The sequence below is a fragment of the Protopterus annectens genome, chromosome 3.part1 (assembly GCF_019279795.1).
Source record: "Protopterus annectens isolate FY-2018-M chromosome 3.part1, PAN1.0, whole genome shotgun sequence".
NCBI classification, from domain to species: Eukaryota; Metazoa; Chordata; order Ceratodontiformes; family Protopteridae; genus Protopterus; species Protopterus annectens.
This window is the reverse complement of record NC_056732.1, coordinates 1,469,056,903-1,469,072,894: the sequence shown is the minus strand read 5'-3', so window position 1 is coordinate 1,469,072,894 and position 15,992 is coordinate 1,469,056,903.

Sequence of the window (15,992 nt, the reverse complement as noted above, 5' to 3'; positions counted from 1 at the left end):
AACTGACATTGCCAACATCCTTGCAGATAGGTTCAGTGCTGCCTTCCCCCCTCATCCCCTAAAGGGCCCATATCTATACAGGAAGAGTGCAGAGTCCCTGTACTCACAACTATGCAGGTAAAAGCTGCACACTCTAAAGCCAATATCACAGCATCCATGGGACCAAACAACATCCCAGGCTGCGTTTTACATGAATTTCAGAATGTACTGGCTCCCCACCTATGCACCATGTTCAATAATAGCCTTGCATCGAGCTTTGTGCCCCTGAATGGCACACAGCAACAGTTATCCCACTCCACAAAGGTGGTGCCACAATGGACCACAGGACCTATTGCCCTATAGGCCTGACTAGCCTGGTCTGCAAGGCTATGGACCACATCATCATGGATCTCAAACACAGAGACATTGGGTACCTCCAAACCTTTGACCCCTCCCAGTTTGGCTTTATTAACAGCAGACCATGCCTCCTAAACCTGGTGGACTTCTTAGAGACAGTTACCAAGGCATTAGATGAGGGTAAGGAGGTCCACACAGCCTACCTAGATCTCTCAAAGGCTTTAAACACCATTCCTCATTCAGGTATTATCGACAAACCCATCCACCTGAACATTAACCCCTATGTCATGTGATGGTTTGCAAAGTGGCCCATGGACAGAACCCACAAAGTGGGAGCTGCATACCCTAGGTCTGACTGTATACCAGTTACAAGTGGCGTCCCCCAGGGTTCAGTCCTAGGACCCCCTCATGTTCGGTATATCATTCTCTGACATACAGGCAAGCACAGGAGGGCTTTGGCTGAAAAGGTTTGCAGACGACTGCAAACCAGGGGCCATAATTGTTTCCCCAGCTGTTACAGACACCCTCTGGAAGGGTCACATTGAGATGGATACCTAGTGTCAATATCATGGTTTTCAGCTGAATGGCAAAAAGTGCATTACCCACAGACTACCACATAGGTGCTAGTCCCCTACATACAGAAAAGGTAATAAGGGATCTGGGAACCCCAGTAGATAGCAATCTCTCCTTTGATACCCATAATGACAAGGTGGTTAGAATATCCTTCTATGTGGCTCCCCTAATCTCTAATGGGTTCGCATCCAGAACAAAGGAGACCATTGTGCCTCTCTACTCATGACTTATTAGACCCATTAAAGGATTCAACACCCCATTTGGGATGTACCTTACAAGACAACTGCAACAGCTTGGAAGACCACAACGGTACCACACCAAGAGGATTAGTGACCTCAAACAGATGACCTGCACAGCCCAACCTAAGAAACTCCAGCTGTACTCGGTTGCATACCGCATACTCACAGGTGATCTCTGCTTGACATACAAGGCCCATGTCCAACCCAGTATTGCTGGATATGCTCCACCTAAACAGAAGCCCCTGAGAGCCACATGCTCTAGGGATATACACCTAACCACAATGATGACTAGGACATGCTGGACAGATAGATTCCTGACCCAGAGACTCCCCATGCTTTGGAACATGATTCCAATGTACATCAGGCAAGGCCCCTCACTAGCACTCTTCAAGGGAAAACTTGACGGGTGGATGGGAGACAGACATGTACCCTGGGGATCACTGCAGTGGCTCTGCTGGACAGAGGCACAGAGAACTAATGGCTCTGCCGTTCAGATACACAGGGAACTAACCTAAGGGGGTGGCAAAAGCCAACACACTCTAGCTAGGCTTATAAATACCCTTGGGCAGACAACCTAGTACCTACCTTTGCACTTATTACATGTCTTATGTGCATGGATAGTTAACTAGCTCTTCCATTTTACTTTGCTATCATGCTGATAAACTGTCGGGTGACTACAAGTCATATGTATCCTGTTATTGTGTATTGTAAATGCCAATAGACATAACTAATGTTTGCCTAACATAGCAGTAATGCTATGTAACTTGTAATACATATCTGCCTGCAATACTGTACATTACACAGTTATTGGCACAATATCCCACAATGCAAATCATAATTGCACAATGGGCCAACTTTCGACAGGCTATTCTCAGTAATACACCCATACATATGCCTACTGTTACAATATATCAACATATACTATCCCCTGTTATAGCACATACTTGTTGGACCAGTCCTGCCACTGACAGCGGCTGGTGAGGAATATTTATGTTCAAAGCCCTTATATAGCATCCTTTGTGGTATATGCAATGTTTGCCTTGTGACCTACAGCAGTACACACATAAATACTACAAGCTTTACTATGCTCAACAATACATCACTACAAGATAACTGTTTCCACTATATGGATTGCGTACACTTTATTATTTTATTTTATTTTATTATTTTACATTTGTTGACCGGGCTAGTCCAACTGGATACATGTCCATTTTCAGTGGAGGCCCGGGGAGAAAAGCTCCAAGGTCATGGTTAGATTAACAAATACACTGATGAAGTTTAAACAAGTAAATACTAGTAAATACAAATACAATGATAAAGCTAAAACAAGTAAATACAAGTAAATACACTGACGCTTAAAGGCCAAATAAGAGAAGCAAGAGTTATATAAATGATTTAAAGAGGTACAGATTAGAACAGCCAGACAAATAGGGCTAAATAGTGGATTCTTGGGTTTTTGGGTTAGGTGGAGGCTGAGAGAAGCCTAGGTGAGGCAGGGACAATAGCTCTTAGTCTGGACTGGAGCAAGGGCATAACCATTGGGATTTCAGGTATGCTCTAAGATGTATTTTAAATTGGTACTGAGAGGACATAAGTCTTAGGTTGTTTGGAAGGGCATTCCAGGATTTGCCAATGGAATTGGCATATAGTGCTTCACCACCAGCGTTGTTAGATTTAATGGTCAGTACTTGTAGACTTTTGGAAGACCTGAGGGATTTAAGGTTGAGTACGGGTAAGTATTTTGTTCAGTGAGGGGGTTTTGTCTGGATGGTTGATAATTTTAAAAGCCTCAGTTAGCTGGTTGAGTTTGAGAATATTGGGCAGTTCCAGCCATTCGAGAGACCTTAGATTTAGGCAGTGATGGGTGCGATAGGGCATTCCAGTTATGAATCTGGCTATGTGATTGTAGGTAGTAGAAAGTGTATTAAGCTCTTTCTTATTGAGGAAGGAGAATATCGGGGAGGCATAAAGGAGTGTGGAGAGGAGGTGGGTTCGGGCAATAGTTAGTTTGGTGTGCGGAGTTAAGAAGGCCTTTATTCTATACATTGACCCAAGTTTTTTGTTGACCGATTTAATGGTTAAATTTACATGCATATCAAATTTAAGTTTATGGTCTATGGTCACCCCTAGTAGTTTGGTATGGGATACGGGGTAGATAATGGTGCCATTATTGGAGGACACCTGGAAGGTTGGGTTATTGGTGTTGAGGGGTTCTATAGCTTGAGCAGTAGCTGGAGTGGGGAAAAATAGAAGTAATTTGGTTTTGGTTGGGTTGAGTAAGAGTTTAAGTTCCGAAAACCATTTTTCGACAGTGGAAAAGCAGTTTTGGGTAGTGGCTTGGAGTTTGGCGAGAGATACATTAGAGCAGATCAGGGTGGAGTCATCAGCATATTGAATGCAGGTGGCCTTGGGAATAATAGAGTGTAGATCATTTATGAAAATGGAAAAAAGAAGGGGACCAAGGATAGATCCTTGGGGGACACCAATATTAGTGGGGAGTAGGTCTGATAGGCTGTTTTGCCACTGAACCGCCTGTTTTCTGCTACAGAGATAGGCATTAAACCAACTTATGGTTAGTTTGCTAAGATGTAAGGTTTCCAGTGACTGAAGCAGTAGTTGGTGGTTGACCATATCAAAGGCTTTTGATAGGTCTAGAAAGAGCGCAGAGGATATTAATTTATTATTGCGATTGTGGTTGACTGAGTCAACAAAGGAGAGGAGAGCTGTGGTTGTGCTGTGATGGAGGCGAAAGCCATGTTGGGTGTTCGATAGGAGGTTATTTTGTGTGAGGTGGGTAATGAGTTGTTTGTGGACACAGCGTTCCATAATTTTGGCTAGGGGAGACAGTATGGCTATGGGTCTATAGTTAGAGGTTTCAGTGGAGGACCCTCCTTTATGGAGGGGGATGATATAAGAGATTTTCCAAATAGAGGGAATAGATGCTTCAGAAATGGTCCGTTGATCAAGATTGAGACAGGGTAGGCTATGGCCAGATGCTATTTGTAAGTATTTGGCAGGGAGCAGATCTGCCGCTAGGGTGGTTGGTTTAAGTTTTTTCAAAAGGGTGCGAATGTAGGAGGTGGAGATGGGTTGTAGGTTCAAGGCAGTTTGGGTTGTATCTATGGTTGGGGTTGCCACCGAGGGAGACGTGGCAAGCTTACTGGCAAGGGACTGGATGGTCTCAGTAAAAAGAATTAAAGGAGTTGGCTATTTCTGTTGGGTCTTTATCCATGAGTTTTTCAGGGGTGGGGGTAGTAGACTTACCTGGATGTAGTAGGTGGTTAAAACCAGCCCAGAATTTTTTAGGATTATACTGATGTTTGTCTTGGAGGTGACAGAAATATTGTTTTTTATCAGACTTAACGGCTACTTTGGTTGAATTTCTAAGCTGGAGGAACTTGATGCGATCTAGGGGGGTTTTTGTGGTTCTCCATTTATTCCAGGCCTGGTCTCTGATTCTAATTTTAGATTTAGCATCTTGTGTTAGCCAAGGTGCTATACGTTCCTTAGTTCTAGTAAGTCATTTAGGAGCATGAGAATTGAGTATCTTGAGGAAAGTGTCATTAAAGTATGAAACACTTTCATCTAAGGGTAGGGTTTTTAGGATGTGCCAGTTACAAGCCTTGAGATCAGCTAGAAATTGGTCAGGGACAAAATTCTTGCTGTTCCTTACTAATCTAGTTATGGGGGGATTCGTAGTTGAACATTTGTGTTTTATAATAAAGGTAGCAAGGTGGTCACTAAGGTCGTTGGGAAGGGTCCCTGTGGTATAGTTATTAGGATTCCTATTAGTAAGAATCCAGTCAATAATGCTCTCCTTTTGTTGGGCATGTCCAATTCTAGTGGGAGAAAGAATATTTTGGGAGAAACCATGTAAGTTAATGGGGAGAGGATTTGATTGAGCAGAGTAGAGAGACCAGTCAATATTAACATCTCCTAATATTATAGTTTCTTGGGGATAGTTATTAGCGAGCCAACTAAGGGTTTGTTCAAGGTTTTCAACATTTTTGCCTGGTGGTAGGTAGGTTACTATGAGATTAATACTTTTTTGTCTGTTTAGGGATAGCTTCAGGGCAATCAGTTCCAGGTTAGGAACTTTTGGGGGTTGGAGTAAATTCATTGTGATGCTCAAGGAGTTCTTGAACATTACAGCTATTCCGCCGCCCTTTCTAGTTGTACGATCAGCCCTGAGGATGTTATACCCAGGTGGGATAATTTCCTCATCCTTGGTGCTTGGTTTGAGCCAAGTTTCTGATAGACACATTATGTCAGGGGAGTGGGTATCAAGCATGGCATGTAAGCTATGGACTTTATTGTTAATGCTTCTAATATTGAGATGAAGCATAAGCACTTTAAATATTACAGAACAGGTACTAAATACACAGACATACTGAGTGTTCTACATACTTTATTAGTAACCCGAAGTGTCATTGACTGTTAATTCAATCCTTTTCAGTTTGTATTTCAATTTTCTTTGTAACGTTCTGCTGGTATATACAGATGGTTTAAATGTGTGATAAGCCATCCTTTTCTAGTTAAATATCGGTCACATGTGCTATCCTGACCACCAATTGGTGTTCCAAAGTAGTTAATTAGATGCACTTCAGCTGTGCAGCTACTCCATTAGCCAATAACATGGCAACAGTGGTGTATAATGGAGTACTCCACTTGGGCGTTGTCTGTTTGCATTACTTTTGAGGAAGACGGCCTGGATGTGCTGTTTGTGATGTGTTTCAACAGCTATATGGAGACAAACAGAGGTATATTAGCTTCATGACTCCCGTGGGTTGTGTGTGATGGGTAGAAGATGTTGTTCTACATGTGAGTACAGCTGTTATATTTCAGAACATTGGTACTTACGCAGGATGTGTTTGTACCTGATACTTATGCAGATGTTTCAGTCTGGCAAGGATGTTTGAACAGCTCAAGGCTGTATGGCTATGCATGAACTGTTAGGTGGTTTATAGTGTGCTCACCAGACATCCTTGGTTTGATGTACATGTGTATCATACTGTGCTGTTAATCAGTAATTGGTAACACTTCCCCGTGTACACACAACCCTCTGAAATGGGATTAGTGCAAGAAAATCATGTAACATCAGCAGCTGTTCCATTGAATAACAGCAACTATTTCACATAGGGCCATGTTAGTGTGTCTCTGACAAGGTATGTTAAGGCTTCTGCAGATGTCGTACAGTGAGTGAATGATTTGTGATGTTATTACAGTTTGTATTGTAATTTGTTTGGGTGTGGGGGTGATGTTGGTGGGTGTACATAGCAGATGCAGGTGTGTAGGAACTGCTTTTATACATAATCGATATGTGCATGAGGGTTCCTTCCCTATTTGAACACCTATCCTTTAGTGGACTAATACTATGGTAATTGCAGGCTGATTCATTAAGGCACTGTTAATTGGTTCCTGTATAGCATGCAGGTTCATAGGTTCATAGGGTCATACTAGGCTATCTGCCCTAGGGCATTTATAAGCCTAGCCAGAGTGTGTTTGGTTTTCGCCACCCATTTTAAATTAATTTTGCTATGCCCTTTTTTGAGGTTAGTATACTGTGCCTCTGTCTAACAGTGACACAAAAGTGATACCTGGGGTAAACCTACGATCTCCCATCCACTCATCAAGATTCCTCTTGAAGAGAGTCAATGAGGGACTCTGCCTAACATGGACTGGGATTTTATTCCAGAGTGATTTTCTGAGGTGCAGCATGTCCATTAATTCCGGGTTGGACATGGCTTTATACATCAGGCACAGATCGCCTCTGAGCAGGTGGTATGCCACTGAGTAGAGCTGGAGTTTCTTTAACCGGGCAGCATATGGCATCTGTTTGAGCCCTTTGATCCTCTTGGTGAGGTACTTTTGGGGTCTTTCCAGTTGCTGCAGGTGTCTGGTAAGGTACATCCCAAAAGGGGCATTGTACTCAATTATGGGCCTGATGAGGGATGAGTAAAGAGGCACAATGACTTCCCCTGATCTAGATGTGAATCCCTTCATGATTAGGTGGGCTATATAAAATGTTTTTCTAACCACTTTGGCCACGTGGTTGTCAAATGAGAGATTGCTATCAACTTGGGTCCCCAGGTCCCTAATTACTTCTTCTGTACTTAATGGATTACCACCTATGTGGTAATTTGTGGGCACTTTGTTTTTGCCAAAGGGGATGACTATACACTTTTTGGCGTTTAGCTTGAGGCCATGGCTCTGGCACCAGTTGTCTGTTTCCATGGGGCCCTTTTGGAGGATGCTTGTGTCGGCTGGAGAGTCAATTATGGTGCCCAGTTTGCAGTCATCTGCGAACTTGGTCAGCCACAGTCCTTCCGTGTTGGCCTGTACCTCCGAGAAATATATACCGAACAAGAGAGGTCCCAGGACTGAGCCTTGTGGGACGCCACTTGTAACTGGTTTGGAGTCTGACATGGCTCCAGCAATTCTAACCATGTGGGTTCTGTCCTTGAGCCAGTTTGCAACCCATCTAGTGACATAGGGGTTTATATTTAAGCTGGTGAGCTTATCTATAATGCCCTAGTGGGGTATTGTATTGAAGGCTTTTGCGAGGTCCAGGTAGGCTATGTGGACCACCTTCCCCTCGTCAATGGCCTTGGAGACTGTTTCAAAGAAATCAACCAGGTTTAAGAGGCAGGATCTGCCCTTAACAAAGCTGAACTGGGTAGGATCCAGTGTCTGTAGGTCCCCAATATCTTTATTTATGAAGTCCATGATGATCATTTCCATAGCTTTGCAGACCAAGCTAGTCAGGCTTATGGGGCGATAGTTTCCAGGATCCGTTTAGGCACCACCTTTGTGGAGAGGGACCACTGTTGCTGTATGCCACTCTTTGGGTACATATCCTGTAGTAAGGCTGAGATTGAACAGTAGTTTTATGTTTGGGTTTAGCTCTTTTTGGAGTTCATGTAGGATGCAGCTCGGGACACCGTCTGGTCCCATTGATGCTGTGTTTTTTGCTTTGGAGAGGGCGGCTCTTACCTGAGCATCAGAGATGTCAGGGGGGCAGCACTCTGCTGGGATAGATATTTGCCCTTTTGGTGGGGAGGGAGAAGTTTGCTGAACCTGTCAGATAGGATGTGGGCAATGTCTGTGGGTTCGTGTATTTTTGTCATTTTGGACTAATTCTGAGCATATCTGGGAATTCCCACCCAGGTTCCTAACATAACTAAAGAAAGCCTTGTGATTATCCTTAGTGTCCTGTGCAATTTTTCTCTCGAAGATGGCCTTAGACGATTTTATGAGTGCCCGTAGTTTTTTGCTAATACTGATCAGAGATGCCTTCCCTATTGGGGATTTTGCTCTATCATGTAGTAGCTTCCTCCTTCTATTGCATAGTTTGTTTATGGCTGGGGTCCACCAGACAGGACGTCTGCCTTTGGAGGATTGGGTCTTGGTTTTATTTTGGATTGCATGATCCATGCATTCCTGAAGGTGTTCATAGAATGCGTTTATAAAGGATTCTGCAGTCTGGGCCGTATTTTCCACAGGCCCGGGGGCTTTGAAGGATTCCACCTCGGTTTTGATGAGTGTGAAATTTGCTTTAGAGAAGTTTTTCACTGTGGTTTTCTGGGCAGGGGGTGGGGTCGGGATGTGAATATCCAGTGAGATTAGTTTATGGTCTGATCTTACCAGTGAGGGATACACTTCTGGTCTGGAGCATAGAGTCCCCATGTTGGTGATGATCAGGTCCAGGATGTTTTCCCCTCTTGTGGGAGTGGTAACAAGTTGTTCCATAGCATCTGAGTTTATAAATTCTAGGAACCTTTGGGCTAGGGTGTTGGAGCTAGAGTAATGCTCCCAGTCTATGTTTGGGTAGTTGAAGTCGCCCAATATAATGGTGTTTGGAGAGACCTTCATATTTTCCAGTGTTCTCAGGAAGGCTGAGTGGGGTTCCTGGGTTTGGGAGGGTGGTCTGTAGCAGGCTATAAACTGGAAGGCAGTTTTACCCACTGTTAGTTGCACATGGATAGTCTCTGATGCTTCGTGCTGTGCCACCAACCTGAAGGTGTGGGTATCTTTGACGACTATCGATACTCCCCCTCCTTTTGTGGTTCAGTCCAAGTTTTGGGGCCGAAAAGCATGGTATGAGGTATAACCTGGTAGTGCTGGGGTGCTCTCGGGAGCCTTGAACCAGGTTTCTGTTACTGCACAGATATCGATGTTCTCCATGCTAAGGAGAGTTTTGAGTGTGTGCATCTTGAAGTTTAGACTTCTGGCGTTGAGTAGCATTACTCTTAGTTTCTTATCCCTTGTGATACCTATGGATTTGGGTTTGTCTTTTGAGCCTTGCCTAAAAAAAGGCACTATGGGGGTAGCAAGAGCCTTTGCCAATATCCAAAAGCCCAGGGGTGACAGGTGCAAGCCGTCCCTAGTGAAGCATCATGGCTTGTCGAGCATGTCATCCCAGGCTGACAGGCACTGGATCCCCTTTGAATGACACCAATACTTAAGCCAATTGTTGAAATTGATCATCTTGTCTTCATATTGTGGCATCATTCTTGGTGAGGGTAAGTTGCTACTCAAGGTCAGGGTCATACCGGCCTGGGCTACATGCTCAGAGAGCTCCTCTATGTCTCTTTTCATGTAGTCCAGGGAGGTACGTCTCAGGTCATTCACACCAGCATGGACAACGACTGAGTCATATTTGTACTTGCCTTGGAGTGACCTGAGTGCTTGTGTTATGTGGCGGATCCTAGCACCCAACAGGCAGCTCACCGTGACCTTCTTCTTGTTCAGCCTGGTGAGCGGGACGTCAGTGTGCCTGACTATAGAGTCACCTATTTCAAGTGTATCAGGTGTGTTGTTTAGCCTTAAGGGCTGTGACTGTTCGGCACACTGGCTTTGTGAGCTATGTGTTGCACGTGTTTTGTTTTGGGGTAGCGGTTGCTTGGGTGTCTGCTTTGGAGGTCTCTGCTGCTTAGGCAGATTTTTATTTAGAGCCTCCAAGTATGTTTTTGTGTATTTATATGTTTGGTTTGCTGTCGTGGTAGGTCTATGTGAGACTGGAATTGTAGTGAGTGTGGTTTCCTTCTCCTCCTGACTGGTTTCACCAGTACTGAGTTGAGAGAGCTTAGCCTCCAGTTTGGCTATATGGTTGCATCTCTCACATGTGTTGGAATTTGTTGGGAGGAGGAGAGGGTTGTCTGTGTACATGAGGCAGTTGTAACATTGCCTCAAGATTCCCAGATTCACCAGCTGGACGGAGGGAGATTGACAACTGACCTTTGGACATGCTAGAATAGTATTGGGAATTCCTTTATAATTGAAAAAAAGGGCCAATGGGGAACAAGGTACTCAAGGGGAGTTTGTGAGGGTGTAGTGCTTTTAATTTTTTAGTGCTGACTTAGTGAGCAAGTGCCAGGTAACTTAAATGCAATGTGTTACAGGTAACTTAAATGCAGAAACGACAAACAGTAACTTTCTTTCAAGTGAAACAAGGAAATAAGTACAGTAAGCAATGCAGATATCACTAGGGATCCACAGAAGTGCTGAATAGCTGCGTTTTAGGTGGAATTAGCGTTTCAGGGAAATAACAAGCAAACAAACAACAAGAATACAAACAAAGCTAGATTCAGCAGGCCTGGATCTAGTCTATGCTACAGCAAACAAGGTGTACCAATTTCAGTAAGAAACAGTTAAAATATGCAGGCACTATAAGCCTTTAACCAGAAATTCCCAGCTCAGAAGGGCAGAGTCCAGCCTCTCCTCCCACAAGAGTGCAGACCACGAACCTTCTTAATGTAAAATAACTGGCCTGACGCCCAAGTGCTTAAACCAGAACTAATACACTTTTAGAATAACAGACACTGAGCCCTCAATCAGCAGTTCCCAACTTAGAAGGATGTAAGCTACCTGTCCTGCCACCACAGTGCAGGCCACAAACCTTCCTAATGTAAAACAACTGGTCTGAAGCCCAAGTGCTTAATCCAAAAGACTTAGAATGATAGCTACACTTTAATCAAGTTACTACCAAGCAGTAATAAATACAATTGAATACTTTAAATAATGCCTGGATTAGTGCTCAAGTTATACAAACAAAGCTAGATTCAGCAGGCCTGGATCTAGTCTATGCTACAGCAAACAAGGTGTACCAATTTCAGTAAGAAGCAGTTCAAATATGCAGGCACTATAAGCCTTTAACCAGAAATTCCCAGCTCAGAAGGGCAGAGTCCAGCCTCTCCTCCCACAAGAGTGCAGACCACAAACCCTCTTAATGTAAAATAACTGGCCTGAAGCCCAAGTGCTTAAACCAGAATTAATACACTTTTAGAATAACAGACACTGAGCCCTCAATCAGCAGTTCCCAACTTAGAAGGATGTAAGCTACCTGTTTTGCCACTACAGTGCAGACCACAAACCTTAATGTAAAACAACTGGTCTAAAGCCCAAGTGATTAAACTAAAAGGCTTAGAATGAGTTACACCAAGCAGTAATAAATACAACTGAGTACTTTTAAGATGACGCAAAAGCAAAATAAAGTAGGAAGAAACACAAATACAGTAAAAGCAGATAACATTTTTTTTTTTAAAGTGGAAAGAGAGAAAGGAAAGAGAGAAAGGAGTAGCAGAAACTAAGCTGATTGATGATGCATGTGATGTTAGTCGCTCGCAAAGTGGGACAGGTGGTAACCCTATCATTGGCTCATGTCCATAACACATATTTGTAATTGTGTATAGGCATATACTCTCCATATCCTTTGTTCATAAAGTGTGGTTGTGGCGGAATGTGTGATTGCTATGGTCCATGCTATACTCATAAATGAACACTTCAACTGCTGTATATAGGATACCTACGGAATCCCGAAACCACACAATTCTGATGCCCACAGTACGGGGCCCAGACTCCCACATTACCGACAGCGACAGTAACCCATGAAAGTAACACAAACATGGAACACACACACGCATACACAGACACACTGCTACCCACCACATCCAAACAAACCATCCTACACTACGTATGAGCAGGTAGGCAAGCCCCCCTACACCCCCATGTGGGTGTCTGCATCCCCCACACACACCCTACTTTAATATTCTACCTTCTAGATCGCACAAACAGACGCACAAAGCAAACCCACACTCACACATTACAGTCCCCCAGGAACACACACCACACTCAGAACTCACACTTACACACACTACAGCCCTCACATACACACTTACACACAGTAACCTACCCGAACCGCAACACCAGAAGCACTGACTAAATGTCCCTTAACATTGGGATTTTAAACCTCGCGCTTCTGGTGTTAGGGTACTGTGGTCAGTATGTCAAGAAGTCGGTATGTGGTAGGTATCCCATTTAAATGTACCTCCATGGTTATGTAGATGTTGTTAACCTATCTATATATCTACATATATATGTGTATCCCCATATATCGACATATATCTCTCTCTCTCCCTCTCTCTCTCTCTATATATATATATATATATATATATATATATATATATATATATATATATATATATATATATATATATATATATATATAGCATACACCTTTCATTGGGTACATGCCGGTTTGTCCTATTTCCATACATTCCTACCTTTTGTGTTTTAACCTGTCAGTATACAGAACTGCCATTGGTACATCTCAGGTAGCTTAGTGGTAGGTTATTGAGAAGATTGTGTACATGGTTGCATGTTCTAATCCTGGCAGTGGTAATTTTACCTCTCAGAGCAGGCACTGGTAGTGCAAGGGTGATTAATGCACATTTCAGCGGTTGTGTGTTCCAAATGTTTATTATTCTGTGGAATACTACCTATATATGCAAGCTGTGGTTAAGGTATACTATGTAACATGTAAATCATCTTAGAAGATTCCTGTCATGGGTACCCCCCATTATTTGGAACTACATCCCTGATTACAATATACGAAACCCCTCACTAACACTCCAGGGAATCCTTGCAGAGTGGGTGGGGAACAGTGGATACACCCCAGGGATCCCACAATTGGCTCTGCTCCACAGAGGAACAGTTAGTTAATCAATGGGGTGGCAACAGCAGACACTTTTTGGCTATGCTTATGAGTGGACTTGGACAGTTAGGCATGTACCTACCTATGTATTTATGAACCTATACATACAGTATGGACACATGCTGATAGCTTAATTTACTGTTCATGTATTGACTTACCTTGTGCCAATGGCAGTTGTGTGTACAATAGCTGAGGGATACCTATGTAGGATGCACACAGTAGACCACCTATACATGACAATTTACAGGTGGTCATGTGTGTGTGCCATCCATGTTTGCTGTGTGTGCAGGTGGAGAAGGGTGTCAGTCCATAAGTTCCTACACTGTCAGTGTGTGTGCTATATGTTCCCTCTTTGCCAAGGCATGAGCATACTGGGCACGCCTCCATCTGCCTACTGGGGTTGGCACAGGGTGTTTATGGTCTGAGCCCCTCTGTGCCTGTGGGGCCCTTGGCAATGGTGGTGGACTGTGAGGGCCTTCACCATTCTGTCTCTGCTGCAGCTGTTTCCGCAGGATCTTATTGTGTAGCATGGAACATACAATGAAGATGTGGGTACACATGCCTGGAGAGTACTGCAAGGCTCCACCAGATATGTCCAAGCAACGGAACCATGATTTCAGCATCCCAGACACGCGCTCTATGATGATTCTGGTTTCTGCGTGTGCCTCATTATGGCGTTCTTGCGTTCTTTCACACCTTATACTATTGTGCAATGGATGATGCTAGTGTAATTGGATGTGTATGTGCAATTCCATCTGCAGGGTATCTTAATTATGGGTTTTACAGCAGGTACTGGTATTGTGGGGCCTTTGGTGTTGACTTACACTTGGCTGCCATGATTCATCTATTGCCCTTTACTTCACTTTTCAACCCGATTCCCCTCCCATTGTCAGGCATGCATCCAGCTGCCTGCTTTCTTGTGTTGTACTTTCACAACCCAGGATTGCGTTGCGAAATGTGTTATGTAGCTGATCAACTGCAAGTTTGCTTTGTTCTGCTGTGACAGTTCTCTTTTCTTTGCAGTACGGCACCTCCCCTTTCCTGTTCTGCAGGTAGCTGCTGGCAGCCTTGTTAGCTGTTGTCAATGGCCCACTGTGAGTTCCTAGGTGTTAATTACTCATTTGTACTCCAATTAGCATGCTGCAGCATTTCCTTATTGTCTTCCCGTATCCTTCCTGTTTCAGCTGTGGTGCGTGCTGCGCACAGCCATTTACCATGTTTTGAGAGTGCTTTCATCCACATCCGCATGCACTTTTGGTTACCTTGTGTGCTCTCAGCTAAGCAAAGCTATGGCTACATCCACACACCTATCCTGCGGCTTTGCTTAGCAACAGGCAGCCAGGATTAGCATTGCTCCAATGTGCTTACAGATACGGTGGCGCACCCCTCTCTTGATGTCATGTTTACCTCCAGGCCACACCTTGGTGTTGTACCGCTACGCCGTGTGGTACATCCTTACACCGGCGGGGAGTTTGCGATTCAGTATTACTTGACTCATTTGCATGGCATTGACTACTAATTCCTAGTTACAGTGCAGAACACTGTCACAGACCCTTAGCAACCCTTGCGCCATTGTTGTGGTGTAGCATGCGTGCCATTGACTATTATGGGGAATTCATGAATTGTGTTACATTGCAGTTTTATGACATCTAAATATATTTTCATTGTGATCCCGTTTGCGCACCGATGCATTGCAGTTTTACTTTGCGTTAGTGTGGTCATGACATTAAATGTTATTTTTATGTGTTGTGCATGTTTTTTTATGCCATTGGCTATATATTTAGCCACTGGCATATATTAACATTATAATACGCAAATTTGGTCCACTTTCATGGCTCCAATTTTATGTTTGAAAAAATGTAAATATTTTTTTGGTTTACATTTCTTCATGCTTACGCTACACCTTCATCACTTCATGAAATGCTATATACCTTCATTTGCATGCTACACTGCTGCGCATGGGGTAATTAGCATACATGCACCGAGAGCTGCGCATCTCTGGCATTTCTCTGGTAGTGCACGTGGAAACAGCTCATACCTGAATCACTCAGCAGCCATATTTGGTGCTAGATCGCCGACGCTACTCCGGTGCCTGGCACAAGATTCATGAATCCCGGGGAGAGTATTTCCAAATAGTTGTCTAAGGCTATTATCATTTCCTATAATCACCACAACAAAACCATTCCAGGCAGGGTCAAAGCCCATTTTAAGCACCAAAAGAGAGAAAGAAACTACTGACCAAACTGCAGAAGTGTGCAAACCAAATACTCCACCATAAAACCACTGGTATGTTGATGCTGGAGAGAATGCTGGTAGCCCACAAAGTAAAGCAAAAAAGTTTATTGTAAGACAATAGAAAGCTGGTAAGCACTTTCGTCCTCAACAAAAGAACTTCATCATCAAGCTAGCTCTATAGCAATTCATTTTAATGAGTGTCATAATCGGAACCTGGAAGGGTTGCAAGCCACAGTATTAGATAGAGTGGAAATTAATAGTTTGATGACTAGTCATCAAGTGAAATATTTATTAAGAAAGAAAGAAACTATGTTAATTTTAAAGTCTGGTACTATGTGCCCTAGGGGCTTGAATAAGGAATGTACCTGGAAATGTTTGCTTTGAGCTAGAATGAACATTATGATTGTTTATTTTTTTTATTTAATTGTTTTATTGGATAATTACATTATGAAATGGGTATATAAGGGAGAGGTATATGAATGTATACTTTATTAAAGGCTGTAATAGCCGAGGTGCTAGGGACTTGAGACTTTTGTATTTTTTTTAATAAAAGTAATTTTGACTCGGACTTCATTGGTCTGCTGTGTGTGATCACAATAGCACCACATTTTTATGAG